General features: G+C 38.1%; 1 long non-coding RNA gene across 1 annotated transcript in view; it reads left to right on the top strand.

Annotated features, from left to right (window-relative positions):
- The window catches only part of LOC133098379 (uncharacterized), a 104,491-nt gene that overhangs the window by 57,128 nt on the left and 27,588 nt on the right, over positions 1-19,775 (top strand). The window lies entirely within an intron of this gene.

Genomic DNA, 19,775 nt, shown 5'->3' with positions numbered 1-19,775 from the left:
TTGTGTTTTCATTTTGATGATCATAATAAATGACTGTCAACATATTTTGGTTCCTTTGGATGATCAACTTAACAGAGAGCTGCCATGTGCTTTCAGGGCCTGCATTTTTGTCTGTGTTTGAGATTTTTGTTGGTGCCAGGGAGTGCCACTTTAATTGTTGGAGACAAATGATTTGGAAAACACGCACACACAGGCAGTTAATATGTGAAGGTTGTTCTCACCAAATGAAGGCCAAATGACTTCATCACAGGATGTACAAAGGAAGGCTCTGCGTAGTTTAAATGGAGACAAGAGGTGGAAGCATTGAGTCATTACACAGCATGTGGTCAACATGCTGGACTCAGAGGAGCCTGCACATTGAAGAGAGTGCTGCATTCAGGTCATGGGGTAGAGTGGCCATCTGCAAGTGTCCCATTAAATTAAAATTGTTAATTTGAATTTTGAGTCCTACATTTGTTGACCAGCAACTTAATTTTAAGTTTATTGTTGTATGGGGAATTCCCTGGCGGTCCAGTGGTTAGGACTCTGAGCTTCCACTGCCGGGGGCCCAGGTTCGATCCCTGGTTGGGGAACTAGGATCCTGCAAGCTGTGTGGTACGGCCACAAAAAAAAAAAAAAAAAATTGTGGTATGATCTCTGTTTGCAGACATTCTTTATGTCTAGTTTTGCACCATATGAAATTATTTCATAATTTATTTGTCTGCTTATCTATTGTCTTTTTTTTTGTTTTTTAAATTTTTATTTATTTATTTATTTATTTTGTCTGCACGGGCTCTTCGTTGCGGTGCACAGCCTTCTCTAGTTGCGATGCGCGGGTTTCTGTAGTTGGGGCATGCGGGCTCTAGAGCGCATGGGCTCAGTGGTGGTATCTGGGATCTTAGTTCCCTGACCAGTGATCGAACCCGGGCCCCTTGCATTGGAAGCGCAGAGTCTTAACCACTGGACCACTAGAGAAGTCCCTATTGTCTGTTTTTTTTACATTAGGATATAAACTTCTGGAGAGCAAAGGCCTTGCTTCTCTAGTTTTCTCTTTTTCATGAAAGTTGGAGCCTTGGGGAAGGAAAGAATCTAGGGAGACCTTATAGACCAAGTGCAGAAGAGGGTCTAGGATATAACTCTAAGGAAGTTAAGTATTTGAGAGGTGAATAATAGAGGGTAAGCTGGCAATGGAGACCAAAGGAACATCTAGGCGAAAGAGGAGTATAAAATCATGGAAGACATTGGAAGACAGTGTTTCAAAAAGGAGATCAGAGTCGATAGTATAAATGCTGCCTAGAAGATAAATACAGTGTCTAAGGGCTGTGGTGACTTGGAGGACATTGGTAACCCTGGGGGAAGTATGTTTTGTTGAAATGATGGGGTGAAAACCAGCCTGGAGTGGAGAGAGAGAGGCATGAGAGATGGAGAAGTTGAGGCAGTAATTGTGAATGACTCAACTCCTTCATGAAATTTGGCAGTGGGAGATCCAAGGATGTAGCTAGAGTTGGGCATGAGCCAAGGGAGGAATTTTTTTTTTTTAATGGAAGATAATTGAGCTGATGGACTGAGACTGAAAGAGAAGTTGAAGGAAAAGGAGCGATGGGGGATAATGGATGTCACCAAGTTTGTGAGAGGCAAGAGGGATAGAATCGGAAGACAGAAAGAGGTAGGCTTCAGAATGAGTAGGCCACCACTTCCATTATGATAGGAGAGAAGGAAGGATATTTACTCAACACCTGCTATTAGGAGACAACAAGGAACATGGTCCCCATCCTCAAGAAGCAATAGTCCAGTTGGAGTAGCAAGATGTTGCAACAGAAAAGAATAATAACTCAGTCTGTGATAAGCCTACAGGCAATGAGTGCTGGAGCATTTTGGAGGAGAGCAAGATGAGCTCCTGATGCTATGATCAAGGAAGTCTTCACGATAAGTGGCATTTGATTTGGAACTTGAAAGCAGAGTAGGATTTTACTAGCTGGAGATATAAGTGGTAAGAGAAAATAAAGGAGAAGAAGAGTGCATTTCATGTGGAGGGACTGGCATGAACAAAGGTTTGAAGTACTGTACTTCAATTAGTTTATCCTTCAGCAAAGAAACGGGACTTTTTTTTTTTTTTTTTTTAATCTGTACTCTGATAGAACACAGCAATTGAGAGGAAGAAAGAGACCTTAGAGATTATCCCGTCTAATGTCCTTATTTTTCTAGGTATGAAAACTGGGGTGCAGAGGGATGGAAGTGACTGCTGAAAGTCAGAAAACTCTTTTTTGGCTGCGCCCTGCGGCTTGCAGGATCTTAGTTCCCCAACTAGGGATGGAACCCGGGCCCTCGGCAGTGAAAGTGCAGAGTCCTAACCACTGGACTGCCAGGGAATTCCCTGAAAGTCACAAAACTCTTAGGTGAGAGTTGGGCTCTGGCTCACAAAGGTAATTTCCATGATAACATTATTGTACGTGTTGTAAGGATAGAATACATTCAGTAAAACTGCACCTGATTTTATTAAATTACATCAGAGGTGCAAGGGAGTAAAGACCAGAAGAACTTTACATTTTTCAAAAAGAGATATAGTTATTAGTCATAGTGATTATAAGAATTCTAAGTTTTGCTCTGGAGCTATTTCATTTTTACCTGCATTAGTAAAGAGATAAGGATAATTCGTTATTAGGAGATTGATGATTTCCTCCAATTCACCAAACATACTGGTCTCCTATGCCTTGGACCAATTAAGCCCCAATTGGCCAAAAGTGAATTTGAAGAAAAATTTATGCCAACTCAAAGTAGATATTTACAGTAGAGGAGGAGGAGGAGGTATTAGTTTCCTGTGGTAGCTGTAACAAATTACCACACACTTAGTGGCTTAACACAGGTATACTGTCTTACAGTTCTCAAGGTCAGAAGTCCAATGCAGGTCTCACTGGGCTAAAATCAAGGTGTTGGCTGAGCTGCATTCCTTTTTGGAGACTCCAGAGGAGTATCTGTTCCCTGCTTTTCCAGCTTCTAGAGGCTGCCCATGTTCTTTTGCCTTGTGGCCCCCTTCCTCCATATCAAAACCCAGCAACATTGTACCCCTCTAACTCTTTTTCTCTAGTAACTAGAAAATTTGATCTCCCTCTGACCACACCCAGGAAAAGAGGTTCCCTGCTTTTAAGGACTTATGTGATTAGCCTGGGCCCACCTGGTTAATCCAGGATTATCTCCTCATCTCAAGACCCTTAACCTTAATCACATCTGTAAAGTTCCTTTGCCCTGTAAAGTAACAAATTCACAGGTTCTGGGATTAGGACATGGACATATTTGTGGGGGAGGGGCATTATCTGGCCTACCACAAAGAAGAAGAAAGAGGAAAAGAAAAATTATGGATTATTAAAGAGATGACTTACAGATAACTGGAAAAGAAAATGAGCATCAGGAGCCAGTATAAATTCACTAAATCATAGCAGGTGTCATTTTCTTATTTAACGGAGTTACTGGGCAAATGGATGTGGGGATGCCAGGGACAAATTTATCAGCTTGGTTTTTCTCTCAGGATGTTCTTGTGGAAAGATGAAAGAATGTGTGTCAGATGTCAGTGCAATAAGCTCTATTCACAACTCATTAAACAACTGATGAAAAGTGGAAATGGATGTAAACCTAGATGAAGTCCTCCTTATGTGTCACAGGGCTTTTTGTCCTTGGTCCTTCTTTAGTCACCGCTTTATCAGTGACTTGGGTGAGGACTTAAAGGTCAGGCTTATCGAATCTGCAGGCAACACAATAGGATTCAAAAGTTAGAGAAAATCTTAATAAACTGGGAAGAGAAGATGAAAGCATATGAACTGTTATAATAGGAAATGTGAAATCTTAAATTTCAGGGAGAAAATCAGTTAAATACAGGATGGATGGTACTAGATTTGGTGTCAGTTTATGTGGGGGGAAAAAAAGGAAAACAATGGATGCATCTGTGAAAGTAGAAGTGATGTTAAAGGCATCAATTAATGATTTTTGAGCATTTCCTATCTATCAGGTACTGTGCTAGGGGCTTTACATATGGCATACACTTTCACCCTCAAAAAAATACCTTATGTCTGTCTCACAGATGATTTTTTTTTTTAGGATTTTGAGATGTGAAGTAACTTGTCCAAGATTGCAAAATTATGTATCAGTACAAATTGGGGTCTGACTCCAAAGCCCATACTCATAATAGAATCACAGGAGGATTTTTCAAAAGCCAAGGAATTGTAGCTACATTAGTAAAAATACAGTGCCCACATCATAACAGAAGAAATCTCGGGTATATCTTCCATTTTGTGCTCTTCATATTAAGAGGGGATTTGATAAACTTGAATGTGCATAGAGGAGTATGACCAGGATCATGAGTGGCTTGGACACCAAGGCATAGGAGGAGTGATGGAAAAAACTTGGTATATTTTGCCTAAAAGAGTTGGGTTGAGATGGATGGCACAAAAGTATAATTACTTGTGAAAAATATTTGAAGGCAGAACAGTTTTCCCTTCTAGAACTTGTGTGGAGGCAGATTTTGTTCAAGAGAACTTGTTGTTAATGATTTATGTTATGAAGTCAGCATTCAAGGACAGGCTTGGTGTGAGTTCCTTGGAAGTAGCAACCAAAGGACTTTCATCGTTGGGGTTAAACGATGCTTGGCAGGTGCTCAGTTTGTTTGGGCAGAATATGTTAACAAGTGACTTTGTCAGGGACATCATATAAGAAATTAGTGAATTAAGAAGCAAGTTGGGGAGAAAATATTTGCAAATGAAACAACAGACAAAAGATTAAGCTCCAAAATATACAAACAGCTCATGGAGCTCAATATCAAAAAAACAAACAATCCAATTAAAAAATGGGCGGAAGACCTAAATAGACATTTCACCAAGGAAGACATACAGATGGCCAAGAGGCACATGAAAAGATGCTCAACATCACTAATTATTAGAGAAATGCAAATCAAAACTACAATGAGGTATCACCTCACACCGGTCAGAATGACCATTATCAAAAAAATCTAGAAACAATAAATTCTGGAAAGGGTGTGGTGAAAAGGGAACCTTCCTGCACTGTTGGTGGGAATGTAAATTGATACAACCACTATGGAAAACAGTAGGGAGTTTCCTTAAAAAACTAAAAATAGAACTACCATATGAGCCAGCAATCCCACTACTGGGCATACACCCTGAGAAAACTATAATTCAAAAAGAGACACACACCACAATGTTCACTGCAGCACTATTTAAAATAGGTAGGACATGGAACCAACCTAAATGTCCATCGACAGATGAATGGATAAAGAAGATGTGGCACATATATACAATGGAATATTACTCAGCCATAAAAAGAAATGAAATTGAGTTATTTGTAGTGAGGTGGATGGACCTAGAGTCTGTCATACAGAGTGAAGTAAGTCAGAAAGAAAAACAAATACCGTATGCTAACACATATATATGGAATCTGAAAAAAAATGGTACTGATGAACCTAGATGCAGGGCAGGAATAAAGATGTAGACATAGAGAATGGACTTGAGGAGGGAGGGAGGGGGAAGCTGGGGTGAAGTGAGAGTAGCATCGATGTATATACACTACCGAATGTAAAATAGTTAGCTAGTGGGAAGCAGCAGCATAGCACAGGGAGATCAGCTCAGTGCTTTGCGATGACCTAGAGGGGTGGGATAGGGAGGGTGGAGGGAGGCTCAAGAGGGAAGGGTTATGGGGACATATGTATGCATACGGCTGATTCACTTTGGCGTACAACAGAAACTAACACAGTATTGTGAAGCAATTATACTCCAATAAAGATCTATTAAAAAAAGAAGCAAGTTAGAAGAGATGGACTCTAGGGTTACTGCCAAGTTTGGGATTTTTCTTTTATTTGATTTAGATTGTTGACTTGAGATAAGCAACCCACAGCCCTGGGTCCGCTGCCCTTCTTGGCTAACTGGTAAGTTATGCAAAGTTCTAATGGCCTGATTAACACTAAGTTCTAATGACTTGAATATCAACATCAAAACTATTTCATATTTGCATTACTGTTAAGTCTCTAAACATGTTGATGTTTTAATTGTTCTGGAGTAGGCTCCATTATTTTTCCCCCCTGCATTTTGGCAGGATTGATTGGATAAATCACAGAAAAACAAATTAAATTTGCAATCTGGCCACTTTCTGTAAACAAGCTAGCAAGATAAGGGCTGCTGAGGGTTTATAGCTATGACAATAGCCGCCTTGAGTCAAGTGGAATTGCTTTAGAGGGTTCATGTAGAAAGTGAGTCATCAACTGTGGAGCAGTAAAGACAACCAAGAGGATACAGACATGGAAGGAGATATCATAGAACTGGGGCAGAGTCGGCAGTGGCCTGTATTATATTTTGAGGAGCTTCAAGAAAGGCCATTGTCCAGCTTTAAAAAAATAATGTTGAAGCCATATGTGTTTATCAAAACCCCATCTTCAATGCAACAAGATATATAAATATTATTAATCTGTGGTTCCAGTGGAGTAGACAGCTGAATTTCTCCTAACATTCTTACATTTCTTTTGCTCTATTTTGATGCCCAGCTATTAGACTCAAGTGGGGTGGGTGTCACTGAGTGGCAAGAGTGTAGTACTTTTAGATCCATTCCCCCAACCCACCAGCATTTTATACCTAGTTATTTGTAACCCCTGTCATTATTGTCTCACAAAGTTCATTATAATATGATACCATGTCACCATGGATACCTACAAGTGATGCATTTGTACAGTTATTTAGCCCTTTGGAAGGTGCCTCCTTGAAATTTAATTTGCGGGATTCCCAAGTTATTTCCCATTATAGTCATCCTGGCTACCAACCACTTACTCGTTTGTCTTAGGTACCTGAAATTCCCACTGTTAGAGTTATTCCTTTAGTTTTCAGAGAAGACTCTTTCAGAAAGGTAATCCACTAAATCACCTGAATAGAGTTAATTTATCAGATCAGTTTGCTTATCTTTTCTATCCTAGGATTCCCTATGTATCACTCAGGGTCTCTTTAGGAAATGGATGGCATATTCAAGCTGGGTAATTGAAGAGAATTTAATGAAGGGGCTGTTTATGAAGCATGTGTGGCTTAGGAACAGCCCATGCTAATAACATGTGGCTTCATTAGCTCACCTAGGCCTGATGGGGCAAGGGGCAGTTCCTGGAACCTGGAGAAGTGGTTGCCTGAAGAGGCTACCTGAGAGTTGCTGTGACATTTGGTGGAGGGATGAAGCAGGGAGCAAGCTGGAGAATAAATATCCAGCCTTCACTCTTCTCTCTCCTTCTATATACTCTTGGTCTCCCACATTGACTAAACCCAAACAAAACCAGAGGACATAGAAGCCCACTGGTGTCATCCATATAAGTCAGTCTCCTGGGGCAGAGCAGAGAGTGGATCTGGAGGGGCAAAAGGAAGAGATCCAGCACAATCAGTAGCAAAGTTGGAGTTCCCACTGTTCTCCACCTCCTTACCTTCACTGTTCCTGTGGGCCATCCCATTTATAGTTTCTACTCCTCCCTTCATCCTGTAGGTGGATGTCCAAATAACTCCACCTGAATCTCCCCTTGGCATCTCAGTCTCAACATGCCCTGAATGAATTCATCACACTCATCATCTTTATGCCCTTTATTCCCTTGTATTTTCATAGTTAAGGTATCACTATTTTAGTGCCCAAGTCAGAAATCTAGGAATCATTTATACCACAATCTTTCTCTCACCCCAATGTCCTATCACCAATTCTACTCATTTTACCTCCAAGATATTTCTCTCTCTAACTCCTTTTTTTCTTTATTTCTACTCCCAGTTTTCTGGTTTAGGTCATTACTACTTCTTGTAACCTGTCTTCCGGCCTCTAGTAAGTTCCCTCTTGAAACTGTGACCCACATTGCCATCAGAGTGTGCATTTAAATATCAAATTCTGTTTCATTCATTCATTTATTTAGAAAATATTTATTGAAAACTATTATGTGCCATATATTATGCTAAATGTTAGAAATTCAGAAATGAATAAGACATGTTCTCTGCCTTCAATTATAATCTCATGGTAGAGAGAAGTAAGTATAGATAGATAGAGTTATAAACCAAGCACTTATCTCATAATAAGGGTAAGAGTGGCAGAGAAAACTTCCTGGAGAAATTAACACCTAAGCTTAGCCCTGAAGGGCTGATAGAAGTTAATCAGGTAAAAGGAAGGAGAGGAGGAGAGACAGGTAGGGAAAGATATTTCAGGCTATGAGTGCAACCTGGTGCGCATCCTAAAAGCAAGAGAGAGCATAAAGAGCTGGAAGAATTTAAAGTAATATAGTGTGGGCGAAGCAGAAAGTATGAAATCACTGGTCAGATGATGAAGAGTTTTAAGGACTTTGGACTTCATCTCAAAGATTATGAGGACCCCAGAGGACTTTAAGCTGAGGATTGGCATGATCAGATTTGTGTTTTGGAAGGATTACTCTTATAGTTGTTTGGAAAAGAGATTTGAAAGGGGTAAAATTGGAGGCAGATTAGCCAGTTGTTAAGAGCTTTTGCTGAACTCAGGAAGTAGTGGTAGATACAGAATGATCCAAAATATATTAAAGTGGTATTATTCATAGGAGACATTGAAGGATTGAACTTGGAGGGTGAAGGAGAGAAAGAGATCAAGACTGATGCCTAGGACTCTGGTTTGGGCAACTGGGTAGACAGTGCTAATGTTCACCGGGGTAGGGAATTCAAAAAGATGAGGTGTAGGAACATCAGGTAATGAACTCAATTTTGGACACATCCAGTTTGTGGTTCTTGTAGGTCATTCAAGTGGAGACTTTGAGTTGGATGTTCATATCTAGATTTTGAATTATGTCAAGAGATGAGGTTTCTCAAGACAGTCCTATTGAATGAAAATAGGTTCCATGAAGGACCAACATGTAAAGCTTGTTGGGGGAAAGAAAGAACAAGTTCCAAAGAGCTAGGAAGAATTATCTACTGGATCAAGGCCAAGCTCTTAAATTATAACTTTTCTCTCTCGCTTTATCTCATGCCAATCCCCAGTTTAGAATTTATGTTCTATTAGTTCTTTTAGGTTCTATTCTATTAAGTTTTATTAGAACAAGTTGCTGGTGGTCCTTCATGGATACCCGAGTCTCTATTCCTTGGATATCTGTTTGCTGTTTGCTTTTAGCCTTTTCTTTCTCTACCTGGAATATCTGTTCCCTCTTCTTTATCTGGTTACAGCCTAATTAGCCTTCAAAAGTAATCTCAAGCTTGTCTGCTCTGGAAAGACTTAAGTTGAGTCCCCTTGGTTGAACTAGATGCTCCCTCCCTCCTTCCTTCCCGTAGCTTTTGCGTGCATATTTATCCTAGCACTTACATGATATTGATATCATCTGTCTACCTAGCTTACCACAAAAATTGTTTCATTAGTTCAAGAATTGTATTGCAGGTTGGATTCCCCAGGAAGCAGATTCTGAGACAGACTTTAGTGTACAAGATGTTTATTCAGGAGCGCCCTTGGGATGAACACCTGTGGAAAGGAGAAGGCAGCAGGAGTGGGCCAAGGGAGAAATCAAGCCCTGTTGCAAACCCAGCTGCCTCATCCAACACCATAAAGAGGTCTGGAGCTGAGTGCCCTTTCAGAGTTGTTCTAAATTGGCATGGGATGGCCGGGCATCCCTTACCTGATCAATCATTTGGCATGGGCAATCCCAGAAAGGGGCATGACATTGGAAGAGGCAGCTCTGCAGCTGAAGCAATCCTTGCAGTGGTTGACAGCTGAAGGCCATCTGCTGACAGCACTTTCTGCAGCTGGGACAGCACTTCATTTCCTGAAGGGGGATGGGGCAGTGCATTGCAAAATCTACCACACACCAGATATTTTTCTTTGCATTTCTGGGGCCCGCCATACTATGTGGCAGATGCAAACTGTGGGCTGGGACTGAGCAGTGGTTATCCTCCTCAGACAGGCTTGTGACCTCTAGTTCTCCAGACACACATTCTCCCTGCTCCCTAATGCATGGAACCCTGCCTGCTGCATGTATTGACATTACCTATAGTCTTTTGAGTTTGCCACCCCTGTTCGTTACTAACAAATGTTTATTGAACTGAATAGAAGTCAATATCACTGAATTACACTTCTCAAGAACATTCATATATATTTATTTAATCCTTTAAAACAACCCTAAAAGTTAGATATAATGATCATCCCCATATTTACAGGTGAGGAAACTGAATCCCAGAGCGGCTCAGTGATTTGCTCAAGGGTCTCTAGCTAGGAAGTGGCAGGATTATGACTTATATCAAGTGTTCTTATTTAGAACCTCATGCTCTTCCATTATGGCATCCGAAGGCCTTGGGGGTATTCCTGCTGGAAGACGATTGGGTGGGCCTAGGTCTTGATTAGGCTCGATGGGAAGAAAAAATATCTTAGCAAAACCAAAAATATTCAGGGAGGAAGAAACTGGAAATTTTCTAATCTGGCAGCAAGGACTGGAAAGGGAGACTATTCGTTTAGGACCTTCTTTTCTCAGATGGTTTCAAAGGAGTAAAAACAATTAGAGCTGCAAGGCAGAGTAGCAGACAAGACAAGGTTGATGAACAAAGGGGAGAGCAATGTAGGAAGATAGCAACATTTCATACACAGCCACACACACACTGAAAATGTGTCAGCAATGCGAGGTCATTGTTAACTGCCAAAAATAAGTCTGAAATAGATTGCTAAATGAGAGACAGTATTGCCAAGGCTGAGTTGTTTGCCTGCCTCAAAAGGACAAATTCTGAGAGGTGGAATGAAAGAAAATTTATCCAGTTGACTATAAAATGGAAATATGATGGCTCCAGTGCTGGATATGGATTAGAACTTTTTTTCCATTACACTAAACTTGACTAATCAAAAGGCTTTGTAAATTACATTTTTCTCTCTACATAATTTTTAATAAAGGATTTTTTTTTTCAAAAAGAAACACGTTTTTTAAAACTTTATTTTATTTTTTTTTGCCACACCACGTGGCTTGCGGGATCTTAGTTTCCCAATCAGGGATTGAACCCAGGCCACAGCAGTGAAAGTACTGCATCCTAACCACTGGACCACCAGGGAACTCCCAAGAAACGCTTTTTATTAAAAAGCTAGGAGATAAAATTCTTGTCTTCATCTCAAAACAACATTTTAATTTTAATTATTATAATTACATAATACTTGTTTCACACAAGAGAGACTTAAGGTATATGGATATAAAGATGAAGAATATAAAATACATAATTTTTATCACAGTGTATATTATCAAGTCTCAGAGATCACTTTTCTACTTTGTAACTTAGACTCACCCAGATTTTTCTCAGAGTTTGGAAACATGAGTGAAAACAGGATTGATAAAATTAGGGGTTTTGGTTGAGGAAAGCACAACTATTAAATGGAAAATTACCAATAGCAATTTCCTTAAGTTTCATTAGTTGAGGTAAATATATATGCTTATATCATCTTTTACCACAGTGTCTGTCTGTCTATCTATCTATCTATCTATTAATTTTTAGGGATCCATACTGTTATGGATTGAATTATGTCCCCTACAATTCATATGTTGAAGCCCTAACACCTCAATGTGACTATATTTGGAGATAGGACCCTTAAGGAATTTATTAAGGTTAAATGAGATCTTTAAGGTAGAGTTCTAATTTGAAAGGACTGGTAATCCTTATAAAAAGAGGCAGAGACACTAGAGATCTCTCTCTCCCTCTCCTCCTCCCCCCCATCTAGTATGCGCATGCACAAGCACAGAAAAAGGCCATGTAGGACACAGCAAGAAAGTGGGTGTCTATAAGCCAGGACAAGAGGAATCAACAAACCCCAACTCTGCTGGTGCCTTGACCTTGGGTGTCCAGCATCCAGAATTTTGAGAAAATAAATTTCTGTTGTTTAAACTACCCAGTCTGTGGTATTTTGTTATATCAGCCTGAGCAGACATACATATATAGTAAAAGTAGGAAGACATGTATGGGAGTGATAAACACCAAAATTAATTTAGGGCTTAACTCTGGGGTCAAGGGAGAGGAATAAAATAGAAGATGGGTGCACATGGGATCCAAAACATTTCAAAGTTTTAAAAGTAAACATGGATCCAGTTATGGTGGAAATAACTGCCAAGGAACAGAATAAAGAAAAGGAATGAAAAGAATCGAAGACAATCTCAGAGGCCTCTGGGACAACACTAAATGCACCAACATTCAAATTATAGGAGTCCCAGAAGAAGAAGAGAAAAAGAAAGTGTCTGGGAAAATATTTGAAGAGATTACAGTGGAAAACTTCCCTAACATGGGAAAGGAAGTAGTCACCCAAGTCCAGGAAGCACAGAGAGTCCAATACAGGATAAACCCTAGGAAAAACACAGTAAGGCTCGTATTTATCAAACTAACAAAAATTAAATTCAAAGAAAAAATATTAAAAGCAACAAGGGAAAAGCAAAAAATAACATACAAAGGAATCCCCATAAGGTTATCAGCTGATTTTTCAGTGGAAACTCTGCAGGCCAGAAGGGAGTGGCAGGATATACTTAAAGTGATGAAAGAGAAAACCTATAACCAAGTTTACTCTACCCAGCAAGGATCTCATTCAGATTCGATGGAGAAGTCAAAAACTTTTCAGACAAACAAAAGCTAAGAGAATTCAGCACCACCAAACTAGCTTTACAACAAATGCTGAAGAAACTTCTCTAAGTGGAAACACAAGAGAAGAAAAAGACCCACAAAAACAAACCCCAAACAATTAAGAAAATGGTAATAGGAACATACATATCGATAATAACCTTGAATGTAAATGGATTAAATGCCCCAACCAAAAGACACAGACTGGCTGAATGGATACAAAAACAAGACCCATATATATGCTGTCTACAAGAGACCCACTTCAGACCTAGGGACACATATAGACTGAAAGTGAAGGGATGGAAAAAGATACTCCCTGCAAATGGAAATCAAAAGAAAGCTGGAGTAGCAATACTCATATAAGATAAAATAGACTTTAAAATAAAGACTGTTACAAGAGATAAGGAGGGACATTACCTCATGATCAAAGGATCAATCCAAGAAGAGGATATAACAATTCTAAATGTTTATGCACCCAACATAGGAGCACCTCAATACATAAGGCAAATGCTAACAACCATGAAAGGAGAAATCGACAGTAACACAATAATAGTAGGGGACTGTAACACCCCACTTACACCAATGGACAGATCATCCAAACAGAAAATAAATAAGGAAACTCAACCTTTAAATGACACAATAGACCAGATATATCTAATTGATATTTATAGAATATTCCACCCAAAAGTGGCAGAATACACAGCTTTTCAAGTGCACATGGAACATTCTCCAGGATAGGTCACATCTTGGGTCACAAATCAAGGCTCGGAAAATGTAAGAAAATTGAAATCATATCAAGCATCTTTTCTGACCACAACGCTATGAGATTGGAAATCTCCTACAGGAAAAATACTGTAAAAAACACAAATACATGGAAGCTAAACAGTGCGCTACTAAATAACCAAGAGATCACTGAAGAAATCAAAGAGGAAATTAAAAAAATACATAGAAACAAATGGCAACAAAAACACGATGACCCAAAACCTATGGGACACAGCAAAAGCAGTTCTAAGAGGGAAGTTTATAGCAATTCAATCTCACCTCAAGAAACAAGAAAAATCTCAAATAAACAATCTAACCTTACACTTAAAACAACAAGAGAAAGAACAAAGAAAACCCAAAGTCAGGAGAAGGAAAGAAATCATAAATATCAGAGCAGAAATAAATGAAATAGAAACAAAGAAAATAATAGCAAAGATCAATAAAATTAAAAGCTGGTTCTTTGAGAAGATAAACAAAATTGATAAACTCTTAGCCAGACTCATCAAGAAAAAAAGGGAGAGGATGCAAATCAATAAAATTAGAAATGAAAAAGGAGAAATCACAACTGACACCACAGAAATACAAAGGATTATAAGAGACTACTACAAACAACTCTATGCCAATAAAATGGACAACCATGAAGAAATGGACAAATTCTCAGAAAGGTGCAATTTTCCAAGACTGAACCAGGAAGAATTAGAAAATATAAACAGACCTATCACAAGTAATGAAATTGAAACCATAATTAAAAATCTTCCAACAAGCAAAAGTCCAGGACCAGGTGGCTTCACAGGCGAATTCTATCAAACGTTTAGAGAAGAGCTAACACTGATCCTTCTCAAACTCTTCCAAAAAATTGCAGAGGGAGAAACCCTCCCAAATTCATTATATGAAGCCACCATCACCCTGATTCCAAAACCAGAAAAAGGTATCACAAAAAAATTATAGACCAATATCGCTGATGAACATAGATGCAAAAATCCTCAACAAAATACTAGCAAACAGAATCCAACAGCACATTAAAAGGATCATACATCATGATCAAGTGAGATTTATCTCAGGGATGCAAGGATTTTTCAATATATGCAAATCCATCAATGTGATACAGCACATTAACAAATTAAGGAATAAAAACCATATGATCATCTCAATAGATGCAAAAAAAGCTTTTGACCAAATTCAACACCCATTTATGATAAAAACTCTCCAGAAAATGGGCATAGAGAGAACCGACTTCAACAAAATAAGGCCATATATGACAAACCCACAGCAAGCATCATACTCAATGGTGAAAAACTGAAAGCATTTCCACTAGGATCAGGAACCGGACAAGGATGTCCACTCTCACCACTCTTATTCAACATAGTTTTGGAAGTCCTATCCACAGCAATCAGAGAAGAAAAAGAAATAAAAGGAATACAAATTGGAAAGGAAAAAGTAAAACTGTCACTATTTGCCAATGACATGAAACTCTACATAGAAAATCCTAACGATGCCACCAGAAAACTACTAGAAAAATCAGTGAATTTGGTAAGGTTGCAGGATACAAAATTAATGCACAGAAATCTCTGGTATTCTTATATACCAACAATGAAAAATCAGAAGGAGAAATTAAGGCAACACTCCCATTTACCATTGCGACAAAAAGAATAAAATACCTAGGAATAAACCTGCCTAAGGAGGTGAAAGACTTGTACTCAGAAAACTATAAAACACTGATGAAAAGGTGACATAAACAGATGGAGAAATATACCATGTTCTTGGATTGGAAGAATCAATATTGTGAAAATGACTATACTACCCAAAGTAATCTACAGATTCAATGCAATCCCTATCAAACTACCAACGGCATTCTTCACAGAATTAGAACAAAAAATCTTACAATTCGTATGGAAACACAAAAGACCTCAAATAGCCAAAGCAATCTTGAGAAAGAAAAACGGAGTTGGAAGAATCAGGCTCCCCGACTTCAAACTATACCACAAAGCTACAGTAATCAAGACAGTATGGTACTGGCAGAAAAACAGAAATATAGATCAATGGAACAGGATAGAAGGCCCAGAGATATACCCATGCGCCTATGGGCACCTAATTTACGACAAAGGAGGCAAGAACATACAATGGAGAAAAGAGAGCCTCTTCAATAAGTGTTGCTGAGAAACCTGGACAGCTACATGTAAAAGAATGAAATTAGAACACTCCCTAACACCATACACAAAAATAAACTCCAAATGGATTAAAGACTTAAATGTACGACCAGACACTATAAAACTTTTAGAGGAATACATAGGAAAAACACTCTTTGACATAAACCACAGCAAGATCTTTTTTTGACCCACCTCCTAGAGTAACAGAAATAAAAACAAAAATAAAAAAATGGGACTTAATTAAACTTAAAAGCTCTTGCACAGCAAAGGAAACCATAAACAAGACAAAAAGAACCCTCAGAATGGGAGAAAATATTTGCAAATGAAACAACGGACAAAGGATTAATATCCAAAATATGCAAACAGGTCATGGAGCTCAATATCAAAAAAACAAACAATCCAATTAAAAAATGGGTGGAAGACCTAAATAGACATTTCACCAAGGAAGACATACAGATGGCCAACAGGCACATGAAAAGATGCTCAACCTCACTAATTATTAGAGAAATGTAAATCAAAACTACAGTGAGGTATCACCTCACACCGGTCAGAATGACCATTATCAAAAAAATCTAGAAACAATAAATGCTGGAAAGGGTGTGGTGAAAAGGGATCCCTCCTGCACTGTTGGTGGGAATGTAAATTGATACAACCACTATGGAAAAGAGTATGGAGGTTTTTTCAAAAACTAAAAATAGAACTACCATATGTGCCAGCAATCCCACTACTGGGCATATACCCTGAAAAAAACATAATTCAAAAAGAGACATGCACCACAGTGTTCTATTGCAGCACTGTTTACAATAGGTAGGACATGGAACCAACCTCAATGTCCATCGACAGATGAATGGATAAAGAAGATGTGGCACATATATACAATGGAATATTACTCAGCCATAAAAAGAAACGAAATTGAGTTACTTGTAGTGAGGTGGATGAACCTAGTGTCTGCCATACAGAGCGAAGTAAGTCAGAAAGAGAAAAACAAATACTGTATGCTAACGCATATATATGGAATCTTAAAAAAAAAAAAATGGTACTGATGAACCTAGATGCAGGGCAGGAATAAAGATGTAGACATAGAGAATGGACTATAGAATATAGACAAGTTTAAAACAAAGTAATGCAAGCATGTATACAGTATAAATACTAATAAAAAGAAAGCTGGAGTGGCTTTATTAATATCAGATCAAGGAAAAATACCAAAGACGTTATATACTGATAAGAAATGTCAGCTTGGCAAGAAGATATAACAATCCTAATAGTGTACACCTAAAAGCAGAGCTTCAAGATACACAATAAAACCTGATAAAATTGAGTGGAGAAATGTACAAATCTATTATACTTAGAGACCTCAAAATCCTCTCAGTAATCAATACAAGTAGACAGAAAACCAGCAAGTATATAGAAGATCTGAACAACACTATCAACTATTTGACTTTTGTAGAACTCTAAACACAACAACAGCCGAATACACATTCTTTTCAAGTGCACAAGGAACATTCACCAAGATATACCATATCCTGGGCCATAAAACAAACCTGAACAATTTTAAAAGAATTGAGATCATACGAAGTATGTTTTCTGGTCATAGCAAAATTAAACTACAATTATAGAAAGATATATGGAAAACTCCAAATATTTAGAAACTAAAAATATACTTCTAAATAATTCATGGGTCAAAGAAACCTCCTAGGAAATTTTAAGATATTTTGAACTGAATGAAAGTTAACATATTAAAATCTGTGCAGCTAAAACAGTGCTTAGAGGAAAATTTATAGTGCTAAAAATGCTTACATTAGAAAAGAAGAAAGGCCTCAAATCAATAATCTATGTTTTCACTTTAAGAAACTAAAAAAAGGACAAACTAAACGCAAAGCTAGCAGAAAAAAGAAAATTACAAAGAACAGAAATTAATGAAATTGAAAACAACCATTAGAGAAAATTAATATAACTAAAATCTAGTTCTTTGAAATAATAATAATAAAAAAAGATAAACATCTGGCCAGATGACCAAGAAAAGGAAAGAGAGAGATGCCATAAATTTCCAATCTCAAGAACGAAAGAGAGGGTATCAGTACAAACCCTAGAGATACTGAAAGTATAATAAGGGAATGCTATGAACAATTCTATGTCCATAAATATGACAACATAGATGAAATGTACCAATTCCTTGAAAAAAAGAAATTACAAAATTCATGAAGAAATAAATTACATGAATAGTTTGATTTCTATGAGAGAAATTTAATTGGTAGTTACAGACTTTCTTAGAAAGAAAACTCCAGGCCCAAGTCATTTAACTGGTGAATCCTACCAAACATTTATGGAAGAAATTATAACAATTATATAAAACCTCTTCCAGAAAATAAAAGGGGGCAGGACACTTCCCAGCTCATTTTATGAAGCCAGAATTACCTGATACCAAAACAAAGACAATACAAGAAAACTATAGATCTTCATGAACATAGATGCTCCAATTCTCAACAAAATATTTGCAAATGGAATCCAGTCATATGTAAAAATGTAATACATTACAACAAAATAGGGTTTATCCTGGGAATGCTAGGTTGTTTTAACAGTCAATTTATTATTGTAATTTACTACATTAACAGGCAAAAGAAGAAAAATCACTTGATTATTTTAATACTTGCAGAAAAAACTTTTGATATAATTCAACATTTATTCATGATAAAATTATCAGTACTCCAGGAATAAAAGGGAACTTGTTTTACATGATTAAGGATATCTATAGAATCTTGTAGCCAACATTATATTTAATGAGGTAAGGATGTCTGCCCTACCACTTCTACTCAACATTCATAATGGAACTCCTAGCCAGTGCAACAAGGCAAGAAAAAGAAAAGGCATTCAGAATGGAAAATAAAACTTTCTGGATGACTTTACTGCCTAAGAAGAAGGTCTCAAAGAATCTACAAAAATGCTTCTAGAACTTAAAAGTGAGTTTGGTAAGGTCTCAAGCTATGAGATTAAAATGCAAAAAGCAATTGTATTCCTATATAAAGGAATATCTTGTTTTATTGAACTTCACTTATTGTCCATCACAGATACTGCGTTTTCTACAAATTGAAGGTTTTTGGCATCCCTGTGTTGAGCAAGTCTATCAATGCCATTTTTTGCTCACTTCATGTCTCTGTGTCACATTCTGGTAATTCTCACAACATGTCAAACTTTTTCATTATTATATTTGTTATGGTGATCTGTGATTAGTGATTTTTGATGTTACTATTAAGACTTACTGAAGGCTTAAATGATGGTTAGCATTCTTTAGCACTAATGTATTTTTATTTATTTATTTTTAATTTTTCATTTATTTATTTTTGGCTGTGTTGGGTCTTCATTGCTGCTCACGGGCTTTCTCTAGTTGTGGCGAGCAGGGGCTACTCTTTGTTGCGGTGTGCGGGCTTCTCATTGCAGTGGCTTCTCTTGTTGTGGAGCATGGGCTCTAGGTGCATGGGCTTCAGTAGTTGTGGTGCGTGGGCTTCGGTAGTTGTGGTGCAAGGGCTCAGTAGTTGTGGCTTGCGGGCTCTAGAGCACAGGCTCAGTAGTTGTGGCACGCAGGCTTAGTTGCTCTGCAGCATGTGGGATCTTCGTGGACCAGGGCTAGAACCCGTGTCCCCTGCATTGGCAGGCAGATTCTTAACCACTGTGCCACCAGGGAAGCCCAGCACTAATGTATTTTAAAATTAAGGTATGTACTTGTTTTTTTAGACATAATGCTATTGCCAACCTAATAGACTTCAGGATAGTGTAAACATAACTTTTATATGCACTGGGAATCAAAAAAATTATGTGACTCGCTTTATTGCGACATTTGGCTTGGTTGGTCTGGAACAAAACCCACAATATTGCTGAGGTATGCCTGTAATGACAATAAACAATTGGAAACCAAAATTGAAAATAAGTACCATTTACAATAGCGCCCCAAATCAATAAATAAATATTTGGGTATAAATTTATCAGGATCTGTATGCTTAAAACTATAAAACACTGATAAAATGAATAAAAAGAAGACTATTCATGGATTAGAAGACTCAGTATACTTAAGATGTCAATTCTCTTTTTGATCTATGTATTTGGTCCAATTCCAATAAAAATCCTAGCAAGTATGTTTGCATTTATTGGCAAACTGATTTTTTTTTTTAAGTAAATAAAGCTCAAAAGCAGGTGTTCTCATCGGCAGCATCCAGTCCTTCCTGGGTCATTGTCCCCATCCCCCCCCCCACCCGCCGTGACTGTCTCAGGCTACCTTGTCCCACGGTTCCATCTGTCCCCTCTCCTGCAG

Source organism: Eubalaena glacialis, chromosome 9 (assembly GCF_028564815.1).
Source record: "Eubalaena glacialis isolate mEubGla1 chromosome 9, mEubGla1.1.hap2.+ XY, whole genome shotgun sequence".
In the NCBI taxonomy this organism is placed as follows: Eukaryota; Metazoa; Chordata; class Mammalia; order Artiodactyla; family Balaenidae; genus Eubalaena; species Eubalaena glacialis.
Note: the sequence above shows the minus strand (reverse complement) of the source record. Positions and strands in the feature narration are given on the sequence as shown.